Here is a 16,897-nt window from a genome sequence, read left to right as displayed (position 1 = left end):
TTGAAGGGTCGCGATCTATATGTTCATGTAAGCCATACCAATTTTCTAGAATGTGTGAGTACAGCCAGGGCTGATTGTACCATTAGGCCCACTAGGCAGCTGCCTATGGTGCAGACTTCAGAGGGCTACAGGACTGACCTTTGAGGGAGCACAGTTTGATGCAGATTAGTTTTTGTTACATCTTATAACTTTCTGAGAATAATTTACTTTTATTTTCTATTTTGAAAGCAGTTTATCAAAGCTGAAACTTATAAAAACTTATATACGCTCAACCACGATGCAAAAGAGACTAGTTGACTTGGCAACTATATCAATTGAACATGCCCAAGCATAGGCACTTGATCTGAAGGAACTGGTGGCCAAATTTGCAAAGGAAAAGAAATGGAGAGTGAGATTTGGATGTGCCTGAAATTGAAACTTGTAAGCAACTTAAGTTTTTAACATCACAATTCACAAGATTATTCAAAATGATTTGTGTGCTAAAACGTTTTCTTTTGTATTTGAGAAAGATAATCAAAGATTGTTGCATTATTTGTTCTTGCAATTTAAACTAAATTTAGCAGTTTCAAGTTCTGTGCTTTTCATTCTTTCTACTAGACATTTTTTTAAAATTTAAGTTAGCATTAAAAGGGGAGGTGCAACAAGTTAGCCTTGCCTCGGGCACAAAAAGCCTGGCAATGGCACTGGGTACAGCTACCATTTAAAATATAGCATGGATGGGGTGCTGCCAAAACTTTGCCCACCCATGCCTTTCTAACCAGTCACTTTTCCCCATAGTTCCCCCCCCCCCTTTAATTCTGCTCGTTTGGTAGAAACACATGGATGGGAGAAAATTCCAAACTTTCATCTAACCATTCTTTTTGGACCCTGATAGAAAAGAAAAATGATAAGGCCATGTGCATTAGCTTTGACACAAATGAGAAATTGAACCTTGTCCAGCAGTGACTTTTCTTTTCCTTTCTATGTTTTGCTACTGAAAGCAGAAGGAGCTTGCTTCTGTGTCTGCTCCTAGTGGCCACCATTTTATTTCCCCCCACAATGCCCCAGAACATAGGATGGCTGAGTTTTTATGTGGGAAACAAAATGGTGCCCAACAAGAGCAGCTGCAGAAGACAGCTCCTTGACTGTCGATGGCAGTGAGATGGTTGGGGGGGCTGGGTTTGGCCAGAAGTCAGCTTCTTTTGCTGCTGCTAGAAAAAGAAAGAAGCGTAGGATCAATATGAGCACTGAAACAAAAACCATGCTGGCAAATGGGTGCTGAAAACAAATGGGATTTTATCTAACTAAACATGAGTTGAGTGAGTGATGGAAAGAAACAGCATTATACAACGGAAATAAATTTGTGTGCACCTCTAAGCACTGTAGCATCTGGACCCCTGTGACCAAACCAGCTATTTTCAGTCTCAGAGCAGTAAATCAATACATTTAAACCTGGCTGTGCCACAATCACATAGAAAGCGATGGGAAGGTCCATTTAAAAAGTTGACAGGGCATGTGCAGTTGGATCTCCAACCCCAAGGGAAGCTGCCTACAGCCTAACTCCCCAGACACTTCTTTCATAGCCAGGACTCTGATAACAGAAGTCAGCTTGGCTAAGAGAAAAATGCTTGGGGAGATGGGCTGCAAAAACATACGCCCCAAGAGGATTCAGAGCTCTTCCCAGTGTGCCCTTTTTGCTTTTTAACTTGGACATCAATCCATTTTCTATATATGAGCAGTTTATACAAAATTACCCATCTAAGTAAAAAGGTAAAGGTAAAGGACCCCTGGAGGTTCAGTCAAAGGTGACTATGGGGTTGCGGCGCTCATCTCACTTTCAGGCCGAGGGAGCCAGTGTTTGTCCACAGACAATTTTCTGGGTCATGTGGCCTGCATGACTAAACCGCTTCTGGCGCACAGAGGACTGTGACGAGTGCCAGAGCGCAAGGAAATGTCATTTACCTTCCCGCTGCAGCAATACCTATTTACTTGCACTGGCATGCTTTCAAAATGCTAGGTTGGCAGGAGCTGGGACAGAGCAGCAGGAGCTCACCCTGTCATGGGGATTCGAACCGCGACCTTCCGATCAGCAAGCCCAAGAGGCCCAGTGGTTTAGACCACAGCCCCACCCACGTCCCATCTAAGTAACAATGCACAAAACAGCAAATGGTACATTTCGTGCAAATTCTGCTTGATAAAAGATGAATTCTATAATTATTTCCTTGCTATGGAACAATCAAGTATCTGCTTTTGGGAAAATAAAAGTATTGTGAAACAGCATTACTATTCTAGCTTACTCCTTTAAACCACTATCTGGATAGACCTTTGTACAAACAGTGATTGTGTGTGGCTGTAGTTTCAAATACTATGCCCCAAGCATCACATTCTTGCCTTTGAATATATCATTGGATTAGCAGCGTGCTCATTCCCCAATCCCAAATAAATAATTATAGACCAGGATAATATACAACAGAATAACTATTCAGATAATCTATTGGTATTCAAGAATAGAAGCCAAGATCCAAACCCACCAAACACTGCTACAGGGTAGGTATCACTGAAATGAATGAGGGTATGTGCAGCAGTGTTTGGTGTATTGCACAAACGCCAATTTGTTTCAGATAATAGTATTCCCAGTAAGGGTCATAATCATAAACTATGTGGAAGAGAATAGCAGGGAGCCCATTTTGTGCTTCAAAGGCAGATAGCAATAACTTGAATGAAGAAAAAGAAAATAGCCTACTTTCAGCTATAGGGCTTGTTGTATTCTGAACATTGGTCACTTATTTTCAAAGTAAGAGGGCACAACTTCCCTGCCTAGGTCACAGCTACAAACAAGAAAAAAATCTGCAAAAACTCCAAGGTATAATTTAGCAGCATTCCCAATGCCCTTGCAGCACTCTGTAATCCTCTGAAATTGTCATCTTAATCATTCCTTTCTTATGAGGAGCAGAATTTTGTCTGAAGTCCCCCCCCCCACTATGTTAGAGTACTAACGAATATTAATGAGAGCTTTCTGACAACACAACTAGAGGCAAGAAGCCTTTGAAACAACCAAAACCAGAGAGCATCTCACATACACAAAATAAAATGAATGTGCAGTCATTACACATTACAACTTTCATGTGATTCACACGACTTGCACTTATAAAATACATATTTTGAGATCGTCCTCTCCCCACCATCACCTCAAAAAATAGTTATGGATCAACTGGAAATACAATACTTTTTAAAATTACTGCTGTCGTTGTGCAATTAGCTTCTGACAATTTGAAATTTCAAATATATATATATATATATATATATATATATATATATATATATATGCTGGGAAATTTAAAACACAAGATTTTAAAATTCAAATTATCACTACCCATCTACACAGTTCCTCTTTAAAAGAAAGCTCTGATTATAGGAGAACATTGGAACTCATATTCCATACATGTCAAGACTCAAATTACACATTGCAAAACATGAATCTTTCTAGTGCCAGAGTTGAATATCATGTCCTCCATTATGACATCAAAAGACTGATTTTTCACACATTAGAGAAGTAACAGGATTATTTCAGCTATTCTCACTTGAAAGTAAGACTTCATACATGCCAAGTGTACTGAGTGGTACTGTCTTCTTCAAACATACCAAAAGTGTAATGCCAAGGTTAATATTAGGGCTTGGTATTCTACAAAATTGCCTTTAGAGATGAAATGTATAATTCTGTCTAATTTAAAGGAGGCATCTCAGTGTCATAAACATCTTGCAACATTAGGTCGTCACTGGTAGCTTGTCCACTTTGCAAGATGCATTTTTAAATATTTGTTAATGTATTACAATGATTAGATTCAGCTGGATATTGCTTTAAGCAATGGTATTAAAATTTAGCTTATTGTTTATATACTACCTACAGACGTTTTTAAAGTTACCATTTCAACATTTGCTAAGGAAGAAACAATTTGCCTTGCAATGTATCAGTATAAATCATCTTCAATAGCACATTCAATTCTTTTGGACTTAGGTGGTTTGTCATTTGAATGTGCTTTGTTTGTTGACTGGGACAGTGTTCAACCCTTTGGATAAAGAGATGGGCCACACTTTCAGAAAGCCTTTGTGATTTAGTGGTTAGAAGTGCTGGACTAGAACCTGAGACCCCAGAGCCTCAGGGATAGAGTGGCTCATCTAGTCCAGTATCCTGTCTCACAGTGGTCAACCAAGTATCTGTGGGAAACCAGCAAGCAGAATTCAAGCACAGGAGCACTCACCCCTCCTGTGATTTCCAGCAATTAGAATTCAGATGATGATGATAATAATAATAATTATTCATATCCCGCCCTCCCCACCCAAAGCTGGGCTCAGGGTGGCTAACAACAAGTGAAAATAGCACAGTGTGCATAAAATCACAGTCAATTAATTAAAATACATTCTAAAATCAATTCAGAATCAAATTAATGGCAACCATTGGGCTAGAGTTCTATGAGGATTACAGACGGAGAGACGGGGTCAGACTGTGCCTTGGACAAAGTCCTGGTGGAACAGCTCCATCTTGCAGGCCCTGCGGAAAGATGTCAAGTCCCGCAGGGCCCTAGTCTCTTGTGACAGAGCATTCCACCAGATCGTGGCCACGGCCGAAAAAGCCCTGGCTCTGGTTGAGGCCAGCCTAACCTCCCTGTGGCCCAGGATCTCCAAGATGTTTTTATTTGAAGACCGTAAGGTCCTCCGTGGGACATACTAGGAGAGGCGGTCCTGTAGGTATGAGGGATGTGTTACTGCCTCCAGCTGTGGAGGTACAGCAAAGCCATTATGGCTAGTAGCCAGGGGTGGAAGAAGGGGGGCAGTGGGGGTGGTCCGCCCCGGGTGTCACCACTGGGGGGGTGACAAAATGGCGGGCGGCACTCACTGTGGCGCCTGCAGCGCACCTGAGCTGGGCTTAAGCTTTAAGCATAGGACATCACCTAGAGGGCTATAGAGAGAGGTGATACAAAAAACCCAAGTTATCTATTTATTAAAAAACAACAACAAATAACTGTATGGAGTGGCCCTATTGCATATACAGCAAGGAATGGTTTTGGTACTAAGAGAGGCTGCTATATTCATCCTATGAGATTAATTGTGGAAATGAGTGTATTTATAGCACTAAATTCTGTTGGTGAAAAGTTATAATTTCCTGCAAGTTTCTTGTCTTTGAAAGAGATTTCTGCAATTCTTGGTTTCGGTGACAAAATGCCTTGCAGAAGAGGAAAAGCTCATAAAAGGCAAACCCCCCTCCCAATTCCTATTGATCCCCTGGACTGTTGCAGTTCCCCGTCTGTCTACCCAACCATTTGGGACAGCCTCAGTTCAACTCTCAAGAGCAGATTTGCAGGGTAGCTGCATTTGGAAATGGGATAAAAAAAACCATTATATCTGGGCTTCTCTGACCCAATCCAATTTCTTTAATAGTAATAAAACATCAACCCAAGATTGGGAATTGAAATTCATTCTGAGTACAAATGCCAATGGATGAAAAGAGCATAAATGTACAAAACAACATGTGCATTTATTTTTATTTTTTATAGTGATTCATGGACTCATTCCTTTGGATGTAATATCCAGTGGCATTAAGACTGAGGTATTTCTCCTAGGTTGTCCATACAACAAGAGCTTGTAGCATGTTAATGGCCTTTGTATGGATCAGTTGGGGTGAGGCAAAGAGTAAGAAGAGGGCACTCTTTATTCATTCATTCATTTACTTATTTACAAAATTTGTATGCTGCTCTTATTTGTAAAATTCACAAGGGGGCTAATAACCACCCACAAAAATAGGAAAAGAATAAAGTAATAAAACTACTTGTTCATAAAAGCAATGCCTGAGTCTCTAGGCTCTGCTGACATAGGTAAATTTAGGTGCAGCCCTAGCTCAGCTTGTGTTACTCAGGAATAGGACTGTCCTGTGACCAAAATAAGTAGACAGAGAGTTGGGCAGGGAGCTGTGGAGGAGATAACTGGATGCTTATTTCCGGCAACCATTTTTACTTACAATGTTCTTTATTGTGGAATAGAAACATTTCGGTACAATGACAACAAATTTATTCAAGGGCATACCTACATCCTGACAAACCCAGTAGACTATTAATATAAATTTTTACACTCTTGTCAGAGTCAACTTACATATAAATCTTTGGATAAGCACAAACATGACCCGCTCTGCAGAACAAGGCTAGCCAAACATTTGGAGGCAGTGTAGCTTACCTAAAACATATAGAAGAATATTTTTCAGCACTGCAGGTAATAGTCTATATGGAACCATGTATTGTTCTGATAATGTAGTGGGATATTTTTTCACAGTATGAAATGCTGATCTCATGAGTCCATTGTTATGCTTCATCACATTTAAATATTATAGAAGCTGATGCAGACTTGGTTCTTAATATACCTAATAGTAGGTAATCATTAATACTCCTTTAAAGGGTTGCTTATGGAACTTTTTGGAATGATCATAGGTAACATCATCATCATCATTATTATTATTATTATTATTATTATTATTATTATTATTATTATTATACACATCTGATTGGGTTTCCCCAGTCACTCTAGGCAGCTTCTAACAGATATAAGAACATGATAGCTGAAGCATTTTTAAATAACTATCATGTTTTATAGCGTTGTATCTTATATTTCAGAACAAAGAATTATAGTCGGGGCAAGGGGAAATCTTGCTCACAAAATCAACTGGCTAAACTCTGAAGGACAAGTTGTTTAGTTTCTAACTTTATGAACTGAACTAACCATTCTTCTTCATCACCATTTATAATATGAATGAAACAGATGTATTCTGTTGAAAGACTGAAAAGAAGAGATAGAAACAATGTGGGGTAACCATACAGGAACCCAAGAAGCTACCTTATACTGAGTTAGACCATTGGCCCATGAAGCTCAGTATTGTCTACAATGACTGTGACTCTCCAGGTCTTAAGTAGTAGGGACTCCCAGCCCAGGGATTGGACATTGGAACTTCTGCATGCAATGTAGACACCGTACTATAAAAGACCTGGAATCAGCCTACCTGAAAAACCATATTCTCCTAAACTACTGAAAACTTAAGTCCCCCTGATTTCAACTGGCCTATTTTACACATGACTAAGATTGCAATCCTAACCCAATTCAATAGGATTTATTTCTGAGCAGACATTATTTGGATTGTGCCTTTGTTGCCAAAGATGTCAAGGTCAAAATGCAAGCAAGAATAAGAAAGGTTGATTCCCACACTGTAGATATTTTTTCCAATTTCCTTTAGAAGGTTGAGAGGGAAAATGGAAAATAATTTTTCTTCCCTCAATCCCACCACCAGCCTAAAATTGAGCCTGGTAAATTCAAAGCCAAAGCTAAATATGTGCAAGAAACACTCTCAAAATCATTGTCATCAAGGAAATGGGCCCAAAATACCTTATTGTTCAGTTTTACTAGCATGCTGACTTGCTGCATCCCTTCATTTCATTCCAAAGCTCAAGTGATAACATCATATATCCTTATTACCAATTCCACAATCACCATCACACAATTTCATAGCTACCTTCCCACCGTAATTTATTAGTGTTAAATTATACTACATGGAGACCATATTCATGTGATAAATTGCACATATAAAGATTCCTTTAATACAGATGCATTAATCATGCTTTCCTTATACTAATCTATCTCTGTCCATGGCTACCTTTCATTCTGAAGTTCTTGGAGACCTACTGCTTCCCAAAAACTGTAGGTGAAGAAGGCATATAATACTATTCTGTGTGGTGATGGTGGTTATGACACATCTTGGTGGTCCTGAAACCAAATACCTTAGCAAAGATCTGCTAAAACTGTGTCTGCACTTTAGAATGCTAGTAGAATTCCACATTTTAGAACATCTGCTTAAACCTGTGTGCAGAAGAATTGGCTCTCTCAATGTTTCTTGTTTCACTTTTGTCCTATTCAGGCATCTGGTTCTGAAGGCATGAAGAGAATTTCAGGAATGCATGAGACTCAATGGTATACATGGCAGCCATAACCCCAGCCAACACATGACTGGTGTTAGTTTGATGAGCCACTTAGGGTGGAAGAAAAATTCCATCCAGTTTGTATGGTAATGTGAACATACCTAATCTGTACTTCCCAAACCAATGAGTGAAACATTTTGATATTTACTCTTCTCCAGGTTTTCCAGTACACTTCTCCCACCAAAATATGTGTACAAAAATGTACATATTAGAGGAAAGTGCACATTTTTTTAAAAAAATCATATATTAGTAAAAGGAACACAATGAGAAATGCATTATATAAAGGATATTTGCTTGCAAAAATGTACATATTAGACAAAATTGCACACCAAAATGTACACACGTTTGGAGAAATGTGCACTAGCCTAGGTACCCAGTGTGGTACCCTCTGGATTTTGCTGTATCGATATTATGGTATTTTATGTTTTAGCGTATTTATGTCATACAGCACCTGTATGGAAATAGTTTCATAAAGAAATAAAATGTTGATGAATTTTCATGAGGACTTAAAAATAAATAAATTACCAAATCAATGTGGGCATGTGGCAAATTGAACTTGGTGTTCAAAAAATGAGAGAAACTGGTGGATTTGTTCACCCATATGGGCCTCTTCTATATGTGTATGGGTTCCAAGACAAGTTTCTGTCCCTGTGCTGCAAATTCTATGTATGTGGAAAGTACATAGCAGTACCTATGGATACTGAATACCTGAATTGTGCTTATATTGCTTCCAGAAGTTGGGGAGGGGGGAGGCTGCAACTTCTCTGGCCTCAATTGTTGACAAAAGTCTGGATTAACAGGAAATTGTAGTTTTTCTTCCGGAGGTCTAACAGCAGCTTTAAGGGGACTTTTATGATTGTGAAAAAGGAACAGGGGAAAATAAACAAATATCTTCATTCCCAGTTAGATTGCCACTTATATTTGGAGCCTCTCTACAGTTGCATTATAGTGAAAACAAAAACATCAGGCCATCCAAGTGTGGCCCTCCTAGGTAACAGTTATCTAATAGGAACCGGAGGGGGTAATGTGGTACCCGCCAGATGTTGTTGGACTACAACTCCCATCTGCCCTGCTTGCACCAATAATGGATAGAGATGAAGGAAGTTGTAATACAAAAACATTGGGTTTGGGTGTGTGCACAATGTTGACTAACCCTATATCAAAGAGTAGAGTGCAAATGCTAGCATAAGCCTCAGCTCCTCACTTTGTTGGCTGGTTGATTAAATCCTTAGTCTTACCTCTTACACCTTCCGGTGCAGCAACAAGCCGGTTTTTGCATTCCTAATAGGTCCAAAAGTCCGTAAAGGATGCAGGAAAGAAAGGAGGCCTTGCATAACACTTTCACATTGCAGTCGAGGCAACTGCCAATGCTATGGCTGCTGCGCCATGAGTTTTGAGATGATTCATTGGGCTGTAAGAAACCAAGAAATATCTCATCATCATCACCGATCATCATCATTTATTATAATTCTATCCCTCATCTTTCCTTCCATTCTACTATCTCTGTTAATTTCTTTGATAACCTGAATCTTGGATTCAGAAAATATAGAAAATTTGGAACACACCACACACGTGTTATTTATTGCAAGTGTAATCTCCCAAATCCAGCTTCATTGAGACTTCCATTTAGTCAGTGGAGCTTGCATAGGAGAAAGACTCCTTGGATTGTCTCCTCTGAAAGTTAGACTTTTGAGGTACAGTCGTGACTGAAACCTTAAACTAGAAGAGTTTCGTTTAAAGCCCCCAATGGATTTGGTTCATTTAAAAAACGGCCACAAAGAAAATATATATTATTGAAATTTAGAGTATTAAAGACCAAGAAAAAAATCAAAGACATTTATCAAAGACATATTAAATTATATTTCTCTGGCTGGACTGTGCTTGTGAAGCCCCCTTAAAAGCAGTGAACACACTAATTAGCAGTTCAGTGGTGGACTGGATGGTCAGGTGCTGGGGTCTAGTTCCCCACCATCCTATTCCAGGCAGCAATAGGCATGATTACAGCTACCTTCAAAAGACAATCAAGGGAAAGGAACAGCACACACAGGTTCCTTATCCACCTCGAGAATGGAATATGAGGGTGCTATGGTCCAAACACCGGGTATCTTCACATGTGCCCTTCCAGATAGGATGTGCATTGGCAACCCCACACATTTACAAAGGCAATTCTGTAGGGAGTCACCAAGTATCTGGAACCAAGCTTCAGATACAGTTTTGCCGAATTTTATCAGTGTCTCAAAATAGCCACTTCCTAACTTCTTGTAATATGTATCTAATTTACAGAAATCTAAAGACCACAGACATGTTTGCATATCATGCTAAGGAAAATTTAGCATGAATTCATGAGCTGCCAAAGAGGAGACGCCACTTTACACATCTCTAGTCATTTTTCTGCAGTGCTGAGTGATGCCATGATTGGGGTTAGCATGTCAGCTGAGCATGAGTTTAACTATTCCAGCCAAAAACAGTAAACAAAGAGCAAACCCTGCTTATGGCTCCTGGTTAGTCTGGAGAGAGTAAACCATGAACCTGTGCCAAGCCATGGAGTGGTGTGGGGTTGCACAGCAGTAAAACAACAGGAGAGTAGCAAAGCAATCACAATCTCCTCCCCAGGAGCCCACTTTTCAGGGACATGATGCATTCCTCCTAAGCCATGTTTTTGCTTAGTGTGATGTTCAAACCAGGTCTTTGTCATTGCTCCAATATGTTGACAGACATTTCACCAACACCTAGTCCATAAATAGATCCATTTTGGGGGAGCGGGATTGGGGAGGGCACAGCTCCTCCTCTTATGGCACAGATAATGCCTTTCCCATTGGCTCTTAAGACCTTCTGATGTGGTCCATCTTCAGATTCCAGCCTATGAGAAGACTAAATAAATCTCCTTTAAAGCAGGTCCAGTGTTGTGGAATTCTTTGCTAAGAGCAAACCATATAGCCTCCTTCCTGCAAACCTTCCCCCCAAAGTGGCAAAACCTTTAATATTAATTTCAAAGTGGAATATAAATGTTTTAAAATAGAAAACAAAGTGGCTACAGTGGCTGTTGCGGCTACTGCTATTTCTGCTCCTATGGCTACTACCACCACCGCTGCTGCAACTATGACCGTTTGTTTGTTTGTTTGTTTGTTTGTTTGTTTGTTTGTTTTTAGAAGCTGGCGTGAGCCAGGGACCCCATGGAAGATAGAACTGGTGCCCATACAAAGAGTTTATCAAGACAAGATGAGGGGTGAGGAAATGACAGGGATTGATCCAGGTGTGAAAATAGGATGGGTGGCCGTGGAGGTCAACAAACTCCAAAGGTTTCTATATCTACTGCAAAAGTTCCTCTTTTTATGACATAAGCAATCTTTAATAATTAACGCATCCACCCCCATTGATGCTCTCTTTCTTTTTCTTCTTTCTTTTTGAAAGGGGGGGGGAATTAATCATAGGGGTTTACAAAGAGCGCTTTGGTAGCTATCAAAGGGGATAGAAGATGTTACTGCATGACAGTCTGTAAAAACATGGTTTGCACCCCACTGTTTTAATCTTAAACCTGCTTACAGCTGTGTGAGAGTCCCTTGGAACGGCTGCTTATTCTGCAATATGGATAACTGACATCTGAAGATTGGTTCCCGGCAAGGAACGGATTCCCTGCATGCAGCTAAATTCTGCATTGTCTGTGTTGCATATTCCACCTTACCCTTTCCCTCCTTTTGTAAATGCATAAAATATCAAATGTATCTGTGGCTCAGCTGTAACCAGGCATCTTAAGTGACAGCCCAGCAGGCAGAACAGCCTTTATTTGTCAATGAAAGCTAATGGCATAAATAGAGGCTGTCCCTCTCTCACCACCTTCTTCTGTAAAGAGAACTATAAGCCGCTGATTAATATGCAGTCCTATTAATTCTAGAGGCTCAGAGGGAGAGGAGGCTGAATGGGGAAAATTAATGACCTCCTGTCTGGGGTTTGCCCCTTACCTAAAAGGTGAACTAAAAATGATACTGTGAAAGGCAACAGAATTATTCAATATTTTATGCACAAAACAGTTGTCAAGACTTTGATCAAATTTAATTTTCATTCATCTCATTTAATTTGATTTCATTGCTGGCTGGCACCAGCCCAGATGTTTGCTGTTTCTACCCTTGTTACCATTATGTGACGACTAATTGAAAAACAAACATTTTCCTGTAGATTATGCAAAACCTACAGTTTCTACAGAGGGTATGGGGATGGTGTGGTCAATTTTTTTAAAAAAGGGAACTTTTAAAATTCTGAATAAACACACCACACCCATTTGCACATGCCACAACCATTGTGATCTGGATTATGATGATCTTTCAGATTACAAAGTCCTGTGCAAGGCAGAGTTGGGAGATGTCTCATCATCTGAAAGAGGTTGTTGAGCAGTGCTGGTGTCAATGGAACAACAGCATGTGTGGAGCAAAGTGCAGAGTGTGTACCAAAGTTATTTTCACCCTTTCCTTATAAGCAGCTTCCCACAGTGAACTTCACAAAGCAGTGTTTAAACTCCTTGGAGTTTAAAGCCCAATTTGCAAGGCTAGTATAGGAGTTAGGAATACTTTTTTTAAAAAAACTACCTCCCTCTTTGCTTCCTCACTCCTCTCTTTCTGCACTATGCTGTCCATGAGGTTCCTTATCTGAAGCTCTCATGGGCTTAATTCAGTACAAAACATGTTCTTCTGTCTTTTCTGTCTGAGCAGTTTTCATTTTAATATTATCCCTCCTGTTGGTTATGAGCTCAGTCTCAGCAGGAGACAATGCACTTGCCTGTTTTTTTTCTTTTCCTTACCTCTCATTTCACTCTTCTGTCAGTGCTGGGTTATTAGTACACAGGACTAAGCATATTGTTGTCATTATTATTATTATTATTATTAATTATTCAAAGCTTTTTGAAGTTTGTTTCACAGTTACCTCAGTGTTGGATGCATCACATAATTTACTTATTACACAAATTTCCCTCGGATCATAGGGTCTGTAATCACTTTAAATAAGTATTACATGCTTGTTCAAATTATTTATTTTTTAACCTGCACAATATATGTTCTATTTAACTATTATTTTTAAGAAATCTTGTATTTTTACTTTTGAAACACATTTCTTCATGTTATTCTACTTAGCAGTTGTATTCAGTCATAAAAGGCCACTCGGTATCAGAAAACTCATACATATTTGGCTTAATAATGCCTTTTAAGTAATCTGCCCCTTTGTTAATGGTTTTTTTTATAAAAAATAACACCATGCCGTACACCAGGAATCAAAATTAGCATCTAAATGAGGATGTTTTAAACGCATGCCTAGGGATTGCAGTTTTCACCTTTTTTATAGTTTGCCATGTTAAATTATGTAAAATAGAAATGGTATTTTAGTATTTAATGAGCTAATGTAGACCTATCAAGCCTTCTTTCCTTTTCATCTCTTACTTTTTTATTATAAAAAAGTACAGACTCTGTAAACTGTTTTTCAGGTATAGAACATGGATATACTATGTTTGTAAAAAATGAAAAGACAACCATACCAAGCAATATAACTTTCTAAAAAGCTATGGAAGTAGTTGGCTGAAGTTTCAGCTGAAACAGAAAATTGCTTTACTATTAATCATTTACTTACAATACATTAAGAGGAGCCATTTTTCATCAAATGAGTGTTTATTACTGCTACACTGAAATTGCCTCCCCATTTAATTATGGGAAAAGATTAAAATAACAATATGTGTATAACTGTAGGGATGACAAATGAAATCTAGAAATGAGAGGTCTCCAGGCTGACAATATACAATGAAAGTGACCTGTGATATAGAACATAAAGGACTCCACCTGTATCAAAAGTCAATGGCATGAGAGAGAGACATTATATTCTGCTACCCTGGTCCTGAATACATTACTTGGAAGTACCTTCCATTGAAATCAATGGAATTCATTGCCTAGACCACTTGTTTAGGATGCATTTAAAAACCTGGTGGGTTATTGTTGTTGTTTTAAATTCCTCACCATAGGAGCCAACTCCTAGGGGCTGAGGGGGCTTCATTCCCCCCAATAAAATATTGCCCCCCCCCCCAAGTTGATGGGCATTGCCATTCAAATTGTGTGTGTGTACGTCATCTGATCAATTATGCAGGACAGGGCTTACCCCCCCCCCCAATATTTTATTCAAGTTGGCACCCCTGTTCCTCTATTTCCATGGTAATTTCTTCATTAACTAAGGTAAAGGTAAAGGTACCCCTGCCCGTACGGGCCAGTCGTGTCCGACTCTAGGGTTGTGCGCCCATCTCACTTAAGAGGCCGGGAGCCAGCGCTGTCCGGAGACACTTCCGGGTCACGTGGCCAGCGTGACGAAGCTGCTCTGGCGAGCCGGCACCAGCGCAGCACACGGAAATGCCGTTTACCTTCCCGCTATAAAGCGGTACCTATTTATCTACTTGCACTTAAGAGTGCTTTTGAACTGCTAGGTGGGCAGGAGCTGGGGCCGAACGACGGGAGCTCACCCCACCGCTGGGATTCGAACCACCGACCATACGATCGGCAAGTCCTAGGCGCTGAGGTTTTACCCACAGTGCCACCCGCGTCCCTTCTTCATTAACTACTTCCCCTCTATAACTTCCAAGAGGAGAGGAATAGCCCCGTTGGTCTGTTTTGATGAGAACCATCAATGGTCTATAAAGATTTCTTCCCATATTATTATTTCTGTGGAGTAAGATATGGTTCTTATCCCATATTCCTGTGCAATAAATAGAGAATGCATGGGTGCGCGTGTTTAAATGCCTCCCTAATGCATACCACGGTGCTTTACAAAAATGAAAAACAGCAGACTGTAGACAGAGGTGGGAATAAAGAGGCAAGGCAGAAGTAGCTGGGTGGAGCTAGGACCACATTTTATTTACAAATATATGTACTCTGCAGAGGATGGTGACAGTGCAGGAAGCTAATCTTGCCTATACCAACTCACCTGTATTGAGCAAGCATGTCCCTGTTTATGTCCCTGTTTATGGAGAGGTGCTGCCATTAGCCTCACCCCTTAAAAGCCACCCATTCAGGAGAATTGCTCCCCATTGCCTCAACTCTCCCTCTCAATCACCAGAAGTGGCACATTACGGAGAAGTCAGGTGCAGTAGTTCAACGCTGCCCCACCAGGTGGTATGAGTAGGCAGGTTCCAAAATTCTGAAGAGGCTGGAAGAGGAATAATGTAGGTTTAAATATCGTCATGGTTCCTCCCTTCTCAGTGATGTTGTATCTTCATGTGGCTGCACACCTATGTCCCCTACCCAGCCAATCCTTCCTCATCTAGGGCAAAAGGTGTGGTCTGGTTTGAAGGGGATATTTCTCTAGCAGGCCTAATTCCATAAGGGCTTTAATTTTCTAAGGTCCCATCTACACTATAAATTTAAAGCAGTATCATACCACTTTAATCTGTCTTGGCTTTCCCCAAAGAATCCTGGAATTTGTAGTTTGATAAGGATGGTGAGAACTGGTTCCTCACACATAGCTACAATTCACAGAGTTCCCTGAGAGGAAGGATTGATTGATTGCTAAACCACAAAGAAAATCGCAACTTTGTGAAGGGAATAGGGGTCTCTTAACCACTCTCAGCATCCGTAACAAACCACAGATCCCAGAATTCTTTTGGGGAAGCCATGACTGTTTAAAGCAATATGATACTGCTTTAAATGAAGAGCAGTGATAGGGGGTAAACATGTTATCTTTAAAGGCTGAGCTAATACACTAAATTAATATGGATTGATAAAATAGTATTTATATTCCCAACGTAAGATGACCTGATTTGGCATGATGTGTGTGTGTTAAAAAATGTTGCATTACCTGAACCACAGAGTTTGAATGGGGGAAGAATATGAGTAATTTTAGGGGATAACTGGTTCATATGGGGATGATCACAAATAATGCTCTAGAATCCAGCAGCCACTTCCATTCTTAAGTGGGCCCTCCAATGACAGGTGTGAAAGTATACATGCACTGAAATGCTTTGCTAACTAAATAAATAAAACCTTGTGTCCATTAGGGATTTCAACCTTGTGTGACTTTGGCAACCAGCCAGATCTTTAAAAGAATGTATTGCAGTGCCAGTACACAGTGTAGCATTCACTAGAATTGCCAAGACAATATCCTGAGTATCAATACCAATTCTAACTACCTAACTTTGCAGGATTCTAACGGCCTAATTTTCAGGAGAAATTGTAATGGCTCCACAATGGTAAAAACAGTCTGTAAGAGGGTGATTAAGTATTGCCCTCTGTCCAGCCAATGCCCTACTTTCTCCATCCATTTCTGTGGCATTAAGCATTTTTTTTGCTGTGACACTGGAAGGCAGCAATTACCAAAAGTGGCTGTCCTTGACAATAGCACCCAACTCAACATGTCCTACAATGTCATAGAGGGAATGATGCTATATCTCTCTGTGTGTGGCAAGGGAACATTATGCTTCAACCTAAAGAGTGATTGATTAGTGGACTTTAGGTTTAGATTATTTGGCTACGATGAGCACCATTATCACAGAAATACTTCTTTGTTCACTCATCAGAGGTGCAGTCCAGAGTAACTGGAATTCCCTTTTGCTCTTGCTTCCCAGACAATAGGACCTGCTCCTCATTCGATAGGAAAAAGAAGAGTACCTCTTCCATTGGAACCACCTACAGAGTTCTAACCCCATTGCCTCTCAAGGCCTGGAGAATGTGTACAGTTTGCTGATTCCCTGGTGTTCCTTTCTAGCTGTTCAAGCTAACAGACGTATACCCTACTTCCCTCTAATATCCTCTGGACTGTCACTTAACAAATCACAACCATGTTCATGAATTTTTCTGGATATGGATCTTAACTGTATACTGATGTCTTAAGTGGACTGGAAGGATATTTCTTCACCACAAGGGTTAGGGTAATCTAGAGCTAAAAAAATA

The 16,897-nt window shown here is 40.0% G+C and overlaps 1 long non-coding RNA gene across 10 annotated transcripts in view; it reads right to left on the bottom strand.

Annotated features, from left to right (window-relative positions):
* Positions 1-16,897, bottom strand: part of LOC114600563 (uncharacterized) — a 261,139-nt gene that overhangs the window by 178,741 nt on the left and 65,501 nt on the right. For 8 of the 10 annotated variants that reach the window (XR_013393915.1, XR_013393910.1, XR_013393909.1 and 5 more), the window contains one exon: positions 9,230-9,402. The exons of the other annotated variants lie outside the window; for them this stretch is intronic. This is a non-coding gene — a long non-coding RNA (uncharacterized LOC114600563). The remainder of the gene's footprint in view (positions 1-9,229; positions 9,403-16,897) is intronic. 10 annotated transcript variants of the gene reach the window in all.

The sequence above is a fragment of the Podarcis muralis genome, chromosome 8 (genome assembly GCF_964188315.1).
Source record: "Podarcis muralis chromosome 8, rPodMur119.hap1.1, whole genome shotgun sequence".
In the NCBI taxonomy this organism is placed as follows: Eukaryota; Metazoa; Chordata; class Lepidosauria; order Squamata; family Lacertidae; genus Podarcis; species Podarcis muralis.
This window is presented reverse-complemented; position numbering and strand designations above follow the sequence as displayed.